Here is a 13,835-nt window from a genome sequence, read left to right as displayed (position 1 = left end):
TAGTGTTTTCCAGACTTGTGATATATAGATGCTCATGTACTCAGTGACACCCCGATGTTGGGAATTTTTGCATTGTATTTTAGATTTTATGTCCTGTTTATGAGAAGTTGTTATCATTTAAACTATTTTAAATCCTTTTTCTGTTAAGTGTTGAAGTTATTTCATAAATGTCGGTTTTCCTAGTACCACGATAGGCGCCATCAGGACAGGTCAAGATTTTGGGTCGTGACAGGAAGTGAAGCTTTTCCTAATAGTGTTGTAGCCTCCCAAAGATAAGTACAGACATCTTTGTACTTATCCGCGAGACTCTACTAAACATGCTTGTGACTCATAACACCTATAAACCTAGAGCTCTGATATGAACTTGTCACGATCCCAATCTCCCTCTGTAAGATGTTGTGATAGCACCTAGTCTCTAAGACTGAACCCAAAATCTCAACACGATTTTGGGTCGTGACAGGAAGTGAAGCTTTTCCTAACAGTGTTGTAGCCTCCCAAAGATAAGTACAGACGTCTTTGTACTGATCCGCGAGACTCTACTAAACCTGCTTGTGACTCATAACACCTATAAACCTAGAGATCTGATACAAACTTGTCACGATCCCAATCTCCCTCTGTAGGATGTTGTGATAGCACCTAGTCTCTAAGACTGAACTCAAATCTCAACACATGATATATAATTAGAAATTGCGATTCAAATAGTTACAACTTCCAAAACCCGGTAGAAATAAGTCACAAGCTTCTAAGAGAAAATACTAAGTGTCTCTATACATCAGAATCTAAAGAGAATAAGGAAAAAAACAACATAACAAGGATAGAGGCGGACTCCGAGGTCTGCGGACGCTGGTAGATATACCTTGAAGTCTCCATGCACAAGCTATCTCACTGGTATCGGGCTTGGTAGGAAAAACCTAAATCTGCACAAAAGATGTGCATAAGTGTAGTATGAGTACACCACAACGGTACCCAATAAGTGCCAAGCCTAACCTCGGTAGAGTAGTGACGAGGTCAAGTCAGTGCCCTACTAGAATAAAAAGGGAACAAGGCAGAATATATAATGATATAATGAAATTACTGAGAATTTAACAATGAGAAATTACAGAAAGGTAACAACACAGCAAATAGAGGTAAACAGCAGGGGCGCTCGCCTCGTATCATCTCGTATTCCCAAATGTAAATACACAATATGAGGATCTCCTGAGGTACCACCTCGTAGTCCTAAAAGTAAATATACGACAGGGGGATCTCCCGAGGTACCGCCTCGTAGTCCCAAAAGTAAATATGCAACAGGGGATCTCCTGAGGTATCGCCTCGTAGTTCCAAAAGTAAATACATAATAGGAGGATCTCCCGAGGTATCGCCTCGTAGTCCCAAAAATAAATATGCGACAGGGGAATCTCCCGAGGTACCGCCTCCTAGTTCTAAAAGTAAATATGCAACAGAGGATCTCCCGAAGTACCGCCTCGTAGTGCCAAAAGTAAATACACAACTCATAACCTATGTAACAACGAATGTACAACAAGAAATCATACAGTTAAAGACTGAATACAACATCACGGAGGCAAGTAATTCAACTAAGCATGTTGCACAAATTTTAAGTAAAAGTTAAGACACGTAGACATGCGATACTAAGCTAAACATGATAACTACACATGCTAAGACAACTCAGTTAAGGAATTAAAAGAAGACTACTCAACAAGAACCGAAATTTTCACATTTAGGTCATGTACGCACTCGTCACCTCGCGTACATGGCATTCACATATCACCAATTGTTACAACCTCCTATCTATATAGAATATGATAAGCAAATCAACGTGATGATTCCAAGTGTTACAACAAAAATTCAATAAGTGTCAAATTTTAGGTTTCTAAAATTAGTTAGCTTAGTTAATAATTAGTTACTCTTTTTTAATTTAAATTAAAAATAATTAAATATCTATATATTTTTAAGGAAACTATTTAAAAAAAATATAAATAAATAACTTCAATGTATAGATATATAAAATGATAAGAGTAATTTATTTTTGGAGATGAGAAAGTTTTTGAATAATTCATATGGTCATGTTATATGGATAAGATCATGTAACTAAAAATATTATAATAGATAAAATTAAAAATAAATATATAAAATATAATTTTAATTAAATAAATAAAACCTATATATTAAATACAAATCAATCTATGTAGAACAGGAGAAGCAAATCATTGTGATGATGCCAAGTGTCACAATAAAAATTCAACAAGTGTGAAATTTTAGGACAAAATTAGTTAGGTTAGTTAATAATTCGTTACTTTTAAAATTTGAATTAAAAATAATTAAATATCTATATATTTTTTAAGGAAACTATTAAAAAAAAGAAACAAATACATAAATAAATAACTTCAATGTAGAGATATATAAAATGATAAGACTACGTTATTTTTTTAGATGTGAAAGTTTTTGAATAATAATTCATATGGTCATGCTATATGGATACGATCATGTAATTAAAAATATTATAATAGATAAAACTAAAGACAAAAGCATAAACAATAATTTCAAGAAATAAATAAAATATATAAAGTTACAAGTTAACTTATTATGTAGTAATTTTAATAAAAAATAAAATTTTCATATTAAATACAAATCTATCTATATAGAATATGAGAAGCAAATCAATATGATGATGTCAAGTGTCACAACAAAAATTCAATAATCAGTTACTCTTTTTTAATTTGAATTAAAAACAATTGAATATCTATATATTTTTAAGGAAACTATTACAAAAACAATATAAATAAATAAATTTAATGTAGAGATATATAAAATGATAAGACTAATTTATTTTTTGAGATGAAAAAGTATTTGAATAATAATTCATATGGTCTTGCTATATGGATAAGATCATGTAACTAAAATTATTATAATAGATAAAACTAAATACAAAAACATAAACAATAATTTCAAGAAATGAATAAAATATATAAAGATATAAGTTAACTTATTATGTAGTAATTGCAATAAAAATAATTAAACTTTCATATTAAAAACAAACGGGGAGAAGAATTCAATTTAATTTCTTATTGAAATAATTATTAGTAGATTTATGACATATAAGAAAAGAACTTCTCTGTTTAACTTTTGAACTAATTCAACATCATCCATTTAGAAAAATAAAACAATAATATTTATATTATAGATAGACACTAAATGAAAACAATTAAAATATTATATAACAAAAAATAGAATTTCAAGTGATAGCGTAAAAGTATATATACTACTTAAATTTCTCATGTAGGAAATATTATTTAATACATAGAACTCATAATTTTATAAAACAAATACAAAAATATAAAGATACTATCAGGATATTATACACCAATTAATAATTATTAAAAATATTGGTAGGTTTTTTATAAAAATAATAAAAGGCTTATCTCTTCATACTTTTGATGAATTCAAAATTATAATTTATCAAGAAACTATTACGTTATTTAAATTTATAGTAAAATACAAAATGAAAAAGCTAATTAAATATTACAGTGGAAAAGAATGTATGAAAAAGGGGGATAAAGAATTTTGTTTTTTGATATTTTATATTTTGAATTAATAAATAAATAAAATATAAATAATTAACACTCAAGAAACTTATTGATAAATTTAGACAATTAAAGAATTTTAAACAATATAACATAACTTTAAAAAAGAAATTCCAGAGTAAGAAAATATATATCTATTTTAAATTAAAAGAGAAGTAGTATCAAAATATTAAGCCAACTAGCAAGTTAATAAAAAGTTATATTAGTAAATGTATAATACTAAGTACTTGCTAATTTAATAATAATAAAGAATAAATAATTTATTTGATTACTATATAATGTGTATCCTTTGATTTTGTATAGATTTTGTTATATTTATGTACACTATATTAAATAATAAGTAATATTTATTAAACTAATATGATATATTAAATCATAATTTTATAAAATTTATATTCTGTCAAATTATCTGCACATGGAGCGTGTTCTAAAACTAGTAGACACAAATACGTAGAGCCATCTTTACACAAAACCATAAGACACAAAAAGATTTTTGCTTAAAATGCAGCACAAGATAAGCAACAACTTCAAAAAGAGTGCATTTTATTGTTGGTCATGCATTTTATTATATGAGGATTTTGAATAAGCATATAAATTGTCTAAGAATTTTGAATCCGCGTCCGCATATAAGTTACTTGCAATTTTTTGGTTAGAAATTCTAAAAATTAGCATAAAATATTTGTAAAAAATCATGAAAAGGGGAGTTTCTTGCCGATTTCCCTGGGAAAAAACTGCAAGTAAATCCCCATGGAAATTCTTAAGTAAATTCTGTAGAAATTATTAAAATTATTGTCATAATATTTTTATTTTCATAATTATTTTTCTATTAAGGAAATTATTCACACATATATTTTTGTATCACGTAGTATGGCACCACAATATTATTTCTTATTATTTTAGTATTACTATTACTAATTCCTACTAATTATTAACTTTTCTAAATATATATGTAACCCACCCCCCTTCACATTTACATACTTTTTAACTCCTTATAAGCTTACATCACAAGAAAAACCCACATCTACTGAAGTCCATAACAGTTCAACGCATTGGCATCGAGCTCAACTTATAGAAAAGCTAATATTTTAACTATATTTACCTATAAGTAAATCGACAAAATATAAAATAGATACAATTAATAGTGAAGGATACTTTTTACATATCAAGATTTTATAACTTTCAGAAAAAATATAATTTTTAAATTTAAAAATTACTTCATAATTATGCTGTTAGTACACGAACTTAAATTTTTAAAGCTCCTCAACCTGAAATTATAAATTTGTGTTCACTTTATTTGATAGCTATAAGGGATTATACCAGCCATTTAGTTTTAGTGTTTGAAAACAAAAGAACTTTGGAAACTATTAACATCCAACCATGAAACATCCAACAATCAAGGGATGTGAAGCGATGGTGTAACGATCCGACCGGTCCTTTTGAGCATTTGCATTCGGTTCGGTGTTGCGAGGGTTTGAGTAGCCTCACACGATATATTATGACTTGCTTGTATGGTCGGATTTAGTTTTCGAGTTGTTCGGAATGGATATGGAAGAATGATTCTTAACTAAGAAGTTTGAAATTTAAAGAGTTGACCGGAAGTTGACTTTTCAGTAAATGACTCCGGAATAAATTTTTGATGGTTCTGTTAGCTTCATATGGTAATTTCGGATTGGGACGTATGCCCGAAATTTAAATTGAAGGTCCTCAAATGATTTGGCGTAATTTTCCTAAAAATTGTTAACTTTGAAAAGCTTTGAATTCCAAAAATTGGCCATAATTGAATTTTTATTGATACTGGATCCCGATTTGGATTCCGAGAGTTTGAGCAGCTTCGTAACAAAATTTATGACTTGTGTGCAAAATTCGAAGTTATTCCGAGGTGCGTAGGCACGCTTTCCGTTAGTTTTTTAAAAATTAAAAGTTTTGATTTTATAAAGGCTGAATTTTTAAAGTTTGACCCGAGTTTGACTTTGTGATTAACGGGCCCGACATTTGGTTTTGAAAGTTTGTACAAGTCCATTTTGCGATTGTGTCTACAAAATTTGGCGCGATTCGGAGTTGATTTGATAGGATTCGGATGATTGAAAACTTTGAAGTTCTTGAAATATCTTTGAAAATTCATGCATTTTGGCATTTTTCTTTTTGGCAAATTATACTACTAGGCATCCCTAGTAGCTATTTTATTAATAATAAAAAGAAAAAAGAAACCACAACGGAAAAGTACAAGTAAGGGGGCTAGCTACAGTAGTGTTGCCTATATGCCTTGGCTATATAATCACTCCTATGCGCCTCCATTGCCTTAAGATGGCAGCGTCATGTAGAGAATCATTGTGTAGCTGTCGGCAAAATTCTCACGAGGGCATATAATCTCATAGCCGCTTGGATCTTCCCAAAGGCATAGGAATATAGCACACACATACTGTGATAGACTTTACCTTACAAATCCTATTGAGGCATAATAAACCTCATCTACTAGCAAGCATGAAGAAAATATGAACTGGAAAGAACTAAGTACCCTATGATCATCACATAGTTTATAACATACTCTATGCGTTTTGGCATTCAATAGGTGTTATTTTGGTATTTTGATTACACGAGCGAGTTCGTATCATGTTTTAGGACCTGTGTGTATGTTTGGTTAAGTTTTGAATAACTTTGAGCAATTCGCCACTTTGGGCCGCAGAACCTCGAATCTGCAGGCTTGTTAGTCTGACTTCGGAAGCTTATATCTTTTAATAAATAAGAAATTAGAAGATGATCCAAAATTAAAAGTAGTAGCTCTTTGAGTCTAGTTTCGAGAAAGTTAAACCATTCATCATTTGGACATTTGTACATAATGTTATGATCGATATACTGAAGACTGGTACTGCAGTTTCTGCCTGGAAAACTGCTAAAGCAGGTCGCCTCTTTAAAATGCGACCTGCCTGGAAATAAGCTGTATGGGCAGCTTAAAAACGCATTTCAGCTTCTTTTCTTCATTTTTTGAAAACTAGTCCGAGAGTGGCTGTAACGACCCGACCGATCGTTTTTCTTTTTAGAACCTTATTCCCCTAAATAAGACTTTCCGTACGTGCTTTTACTGTTTCATGACTTGCGGGGATGATTGGTTTGGGATTTGGAAGAGTCTAGGTTGGAATCGGAACCCTTGGTTCCTTAAGGTTGGCTTAAAAGGTCAAGTTTGACTTCGGTCAATATTTTTAGTAAATGACTTCGGAATCGGGATTTGACGATTCCAATAGGTTCGTATGGTGATTTCAGACTTGGGCGTATATTCGGATCGGGTTTTGGATGACCCGAGAGAGTTTCTGCGCCTAATAGTGAAAGTTAATTCTTGAAGGTTTTAGAAGTTCTTTAAAATTTGGCTTGGAGAGGGTTTTGGTGATATCGAGGTCCAAATGAATTTTTGAGACCGGGAATAGTTCTATAATGTCATTTAAGACTTGCACGTAAAATTTAGTGCCAATCCGAGTAGTCTAAGTATTATTTGACGCGTTCGGATCGATTTAGAAACTTGAACTTCAAAGTTTGATCCAATTTGGTTTTGGGGCGTGATTCTTGGATTTGTTGTTGTTTTATGTGTTTTGAGAATTCGAGTAGGTTCGTATTATGATTACAGACTTGTTGGTGCCTTTGGACGGGGTCCCGAGGGGCTCGGGTGTGTTTCGGACCGCCCTGAGCTAAATCTGAGAAACCAGATTTTCCAGTTCTCGTTTCCTTCTTCGCGTTCGTGTGAGGGCCATCGCATTCGCGAAGAAGGATTTAGGGCAGTGGGCAAATTGCCCTTTGCGTTCCTGGTCAAGCTTACGCGTTCGCGAAGCCATGTGAGCCTAGGCGTTCGCGAACCCCACTCGCGTTCGCGTAGGGGAAATGGGGTCAGGGAGTGCCAGCGAACTTTGCTCTTCACATTCGCAAAAGAGCTGTCGCGTTCGCGATGCTCAGTCAGCATAGGCCTTCGCGAACACGAGGCTTCTTCCGCGTTCGCGAAGAAGGGCGTCACAGCTGAGCAAAAGCTTGTTTGAAATACGAGACTTAGGCATTTTTCTCCCAATTTTCACACACTTGGGCAATTTTAGAGCTTAAAAAAGGGAAATTTCAACTTAGCTATTGAGGGTAAGAAATTCCTATCTAATGTGAGTTTAATAAATAGATTATGGGTAGATTTTAACATGTAAATTTGTAGAATCCATGGGTTAGATGGAAAACCTAGGTTTTTGATAAAAATGAGATTTAACCACGAAATTTGTTATGGAATTTAGTAAAAATCATATATTTATGTTCCGAAGGTTATGGGTAACAACTTTCTTTAAAGAATTTCCGAAATTCGAGCATGTGGACCAGGGGTAAATTTTAGGAATCTTGCAATTTAGGTTGGGTAATCACTTAAATGGTGGAATTATGAACTTTTGAGCATAGATTGATTAGTTTATATAATGTAGCTTCGAGTCATTTGGCGTCAAATTTGGAGGTTTGAGCGCGTTCTTGAATTGGGAAGTAGGCTTTGAGACGAGGTAAGTCTCCTTTCTAACCTTATAAGAGGGGATTAACCCCATAAGTGAATTAAATAAATATTTGTACCTAATTGTAGGGGCTACGCACGTACGAGGTGACGATAGTCCGTACGTAGCTACTATTATGCTATTGTCCGGGTAGTTTAGGACCCGTATCATGTATACTTGGAATGTTTGTGCCCTTACTTGCTAATATAATCACTTAGTCATGATAGAAATTGATAAAAGAATTGTATAAGGTTAAATTCACTTACTTGAAGGTTTGTATGAGATACTTGACTGTAAATGAGAAACTTATGTTTTCTTGAAAATAATTGTTATTTGTGGATCGGGCCGAGCACCTCGGTAGTAAATAGATGCATCTATGGTTCATGTCATTCGACCCTCCAGCAGTGCACAATTTAAATATTTTGTTGGATCGGGCCGTACGACCTCGGCATAATTGCGCATGCTAATTATTTGAAACTCTCCGTGATTTATACTGCTTAAATGCCTTGAAATGTAAGTAGTTAAATGATATGACCGAAATTGAAATTTTAAATTTATGAAAGAAGTACTTGTCTCTTCCTGTTATTGAACTGTCAGAATTATTCATGATATCTATACTTAGCATAACACTTTAACTACATTATTATTGGCCCTAGTAAGTGTCAAGTCGACCCCTCGTCACTACTTCTTCGAGGTTAGGCAGGATACTTACTAGGTACATATTGTGTATGTACTCATACTAAGCTTATGTACTTAATTGTACAGGATCTGAGGCTGGTGCATCTAGTTACCCGCCCGACGCGCATACCTGATCTTGGACCGAGACTTCACGGTGAGCTACCCCTTCTGAGTCGTTCAACAACATGTCGGAGTTTCTCTTTTATTTTTATCTGTCTATTCTGTTTCAGACAGTAGGATAGTCATCTTTTGTGTATTCTACTAGTTTCCCACATATTTGTGACACGAGATCTTAGCACGTATTAGTAGACTTTGATTTTTGGGTTGTAATTCAATAGTTATAACTGCTTTTAGATGTTTCCGTTTGTTTGCCTTAAAAATCCTTTATTTATCAAATGCTTTAAATGTAAGTAAAGCTAAATGTTGGAATTGCTTAATAAACAAAAATGGGAAATCACAAAGTTGTTCACTGTTGGCTTGTCTAGCAACGGTATTTGACGCCATCATGACCTGACATGGAGTTGGGTTATGACAACATGGTATCATAGCACTAGGTTCACGTAGGTCTCACAAGTTATGGATAGGCCTAGTAGAGTCTTGCGGATCGGTGCGAAGACGTCCGTACTTATCTTCGAGAGGCTATGGGGTGTTAGGAAACTACTCATTATTTATCTCCTATCGTGCAATTGATGGTATACTAAATTTCCTTCTTCTATTCTCTCACAGATGGTGAGGACGCGTATGGCGGACGTTCCAGACCCGAGAGAAGCTTCTCCCCCCGTTGCTAGAGGATGAGGTAGAGGTCGGGGAGGACACCGGCCCGAGGTAGGGGACGAGGGCGTCCCAGAGCTGCCCCAGTAGCACCACCAGCGGATCCAGTGGAGGATCCCATTATTGAGGAGCAGGGCGAGGCACCCGTAACAGAGCCAGCCCCGGTAGATTTCATGACAGCATCGGACTTTCAGGAGGTCATGGGTCGTATGCTACGGTTCATAGATTTTATGACCCATGCTAGTTTATTTCCAGCAGACCCAACTACATCTCAGGCTGCAGTGTATCAGACTCTGGGTACATTACCCGTGGACGGGGCCCAGCCAGTTGCAGTAGTGGTACCTGAGCCTAGACCGACTGTGGACGGCGATCCACAGAAGTTATTGGACAGATGGACTAGGTTACACCCTCATGTCTTCGGAGGCGAGCGTCATGAGGATGCCCAGGATTTCATTGATAGGTGCAGGGACAGACTGCACAACATGAGGATACTGGAGTTTCATGGGGTTGACTTCACTACTTTTCAGCTGGAGGGCAGGGCCTGTAGATGATGGCAGTCTTATTTTCTTGGCGTACCCGTGGGATATCCTCCCATGACTTGGAGCCAGTTCACACAGCTTTTCCTCGATAGGTATATTCCACCCTCTGAGAGGGAAGAGTTGCGGTATTAGTTTGAGCAGCTTGAGCAAGGTCAGATGTCAGTGACCGACTATGAGGCGAGGTTTTTTGAGTTGTCTCTCCATGCACTTATGATACTTCCTACGAACGCAGAGAGGGTGCGGAGGTTTGTTGCGGGGATGCACTCCGGTATTAGGGAAAATATGGCCCGAGAGGTTGTGATAGGGACTTCTTATCAGCTGGTAGTGGAGATTTCTCGGAGGATTGAGGGCTACCGTCAGAGAGGGAGAGAGCAGACGCAGCAGGACAAGAATGCCCGCTTCTCTGGAGAGTTTAGAGGTACTCTGGCTAGGGTCAGAGGTCAGCTTGGGAGGGTTCAGCCTAGCAGGCCCCCATATTCATCACCACCACCTCCTCGAGGTGCTCCAGCGCACCCATATTACAACGCCACACCTGAGAGTTCTTACCGCCCCCAGCCATCCAGGGTTCTTCCAACTCCTATTTTAGTGCCATGACGGAGAGTTCATACCGCCCACCGGCTATTCAGGATTCTTCCAGTGGGTCTACAGGCCATCAGGGTTAGACATCAGAGCAGAAGATCGCCACACTGAGGGGCTATTTCAAGTGCGGAGATCCCGATCACATAAGGAGATTCTGCCCTAGGCTTTGGGGCAAGGCAGTGCAGCAGGGCCAGTAGCCCATAATTTTAGTACCGGTTGTCCGGCCGCCCATAGGCGGAGGGCAGGCTGGTAGGGGCCGTCCTAGAGGTGGAGTCCAGGCAGGGGGGAGGCCGGTCATCTACTGTTCATTCGAGCGGAGGCCAGCCCGCATGCGCTCCAGCCAGATTCTATGCTTTTCCGGCCAGACCAAATGCATTGGCCTCAGATGTCGTGATCACATGTATTATTTCTATATGCGGTAGGGATGCTTTAGTATTATTTGATCCAGGGTCTACCTATTCATATGTGTCATCTCTGCGTGCTCATTTTCTGGATATTCCTCGTGAGTCCTTGGGTACTCCTGTTTATGTGTCCACTCATGTGGGCGATTATGTGGTTGTGGATCGGATCTACCGGTCTTGTGTGGTCACATTCTGTGGTTACAAGACTAGGGCGGACCTTCTGTTGCTTGATATGATCGACTTTGAGGTCATCCTGGGTATGGACTGGTTATTCCCATATCACGCCATCTTTGATTGTCATGTCAACACTATTACCTTAGCGATGCCAGAATTACCGAGATTAGAGTGGAAGAGTTCCTTGGTTAGTACAGCTAGTCGGGTCATCTCTTTTTGAAGGCTCGACATATGGCCGAGAAGGATTGTTTGGCTTATCTAGCTTATGTTTAGGATACCACCGCAAAGTCTCCGACGATTGCATCTTGATGAGTTATTAGCAAAGGGGTTTGTCAGACCAAGTGTATCACCTTGGGGTGCACCAATATTATTTGTGAAGAAGAAAGATGGGACTATGCGGATGTGCATTGATTACCGCCAGTTGAACAAGGTTACCATCAAGAACAAGTACCCACTGCCACGTATCGATGATTTATTTGACCAGTTGCAGGGTGCTAGGGTGTTTTCTAAGATCGACTTGAGATCGGGGTACCATCAGTTGAATATTCGGGACTCAGATGTTCCGAAGACTGCCTTCCGTACCAGATATGGTCATTATGAGTTTCTAGTGATGTCCTTTGGCTTGACTAATGCCCCAGCGGCGTTCATGGATTTGATGAACAGAGTGTTTAGGCCTTATATTTATTCCTTTGTTATTGTCTTCATTGATGACATCTTGATTTACTCATATAGCATGGGGGCACGAGCAGCATTTGAGAGTGTTACTTTAGGCATTGCGAGAACAGGAGCTATATTCTAAGTTCTCCAAATGTGAGTTTTGGCTAGAGTCTGTGGCATTCTTGGGGCATGTTGTATTAGGAGAGGGTATTAAAGTGGATCCCAAGAAGATTGAGGCAGTTCAGAGTTGGCCTCGTCCCACTTCGGCGACTGAGATCAGGAGTTTCTGGGGGTTAGCAGGCTATTATCGCCGGTTTGTGGAGGGCTTTTCATCCATTGCAGCACCTTTGACTAGATTGACCCATAAGGGTGTCCCATTTCGTTGGTCTGATGATTGTGAGGTGATCTTTCAGAAGCTCAAGACAACCTTGACTGCAACACAAGCTTTAGTGTGGCCTTCCGATTCAGGGATGTATACTGTGTATTGCGACGCTTCACGCATTGGCTTAGGTTGTGTATTGATGCAGGGGGGCAAGTTATTGCATACGTTTCACGTCAGCTGGAGCCCCATGAAAAGAATTATCTTGTGCACGATTTGGAGTTAGTCGCGATTGTTTATGCTATTAAGATATGGAGGCATTATCTGTGTGGGGTGTCATGTGAGGTTTATACTGATCATCGCAGCTTACAACATTTGTCAAGCAAAGAGATCTCCATTTGAGGCAGTGTAGATAGCTCGAGTTACTGAAGGATTATGTCATCACCATTCTTTATCATCTGGGCAAGGCAAATATGGTCGCAGATGCCTTAAGCAAGAAGGCAGAGAGTATGGGTAGCTTGGCATTTATTGCAGCGGAGGAGAGGCCACTAGATTTGGACATTCAATCCTTGGCTAACAGACTAGTGAGGCTGGATATTTCAGAGCCTAGCCAAGTTCTTGCATGCGTTGTTTCTCAGTCTTCATTATTGGGGCAGATCAAGGCCCGACAGTTTGATGATCCGTACTTGGCAGTTCTTAGAGAGACGGTACTACCGGGTGGTTCCAAAGAAGTTTCTATTGGCGGGGATGGTGTTCTGCGACTCCAGGGTCGTCTATGTGTTCCTAATGTCAATGGCTTGAGAGAGAGGATTCTAGAGGAAGCACACAGTTCTCGGTATTCTATTCATCCAGGTGCTACGAAGATGTATCATGACCTAAGGCAGCATAATTGGTGGCAGCGGATGAAGAAAGACACAGTGGAGTATGTAGCTAAGATTCTAAATTGCCAACAGGTCAAGTATGAGCATCAAAGGTCAGGTGGCCTACTTCAGCAAATGACTATACCTGAGTGGAAATGGGAGCGCATCAGTATGGACTTCGTAATTGGATTGTCGTGGACCTTGCAAAAGTTTGACGTAGTTTGGGTCATTGTCGACAGATTAACCAAGTCGGCACACTTTATTCCGGTTGTGACTACATATACTTCACAGAAATTAGCCCAGATTTATATTAGGGAGATAGTTCGTTTGCACGGTGTGCCTTTTTCCATCATATCAAATAGAGGCCCTCAGTTCACTTCATATTTCTGGAAAGCCATACAGAGTGAGTTGGGGACCCGTGTAGAGCTCAGCACAACATTTCATCCACAGACCGACGGGCAGTCAGAGCGGACAGTTCAGATATTGGAGGACATGCTGAGAGCATGTGTGATTGACTTTGGGAGACATTGGGATCAGTTTTTTCCGTTGGCTGAGTTTGCTTATAATAACAGTTATCAGTCCAGTATTGATATGGCTCCATTTGAGACTTTATATGGTCGGCGATGTCGTTCTCCCATCGGGTGGTTTGAGCCCGGCGAGGCTAGGTTATATGGTACTGATCTCGTGAAGGATGCCTTGGAAAAGGTAATGTTGATTCAGGAGCGACTTTGCACAGCACAGTCTAGACAGAAGAGTTACGCGGATCAGAAGGCGCGTGAC

Source organism: Nicotiana tomentosiformis, chromosome 9, assembly GCF_000390325.3.
Source record: "Nicotiana tomentosiformis chromosome 9, ASM39032v3, whole genome shotgun sequence".
Lineage (NCBI taxonomy): Eukaryota > Viridiplantae > Streptophyta > Magnoliopsida > Solanales > Solanaceae > Nicotiana > Nicotiana tomentosiformis.
This window is presented reverse-complemented; position numbering follows the sequence as displayed.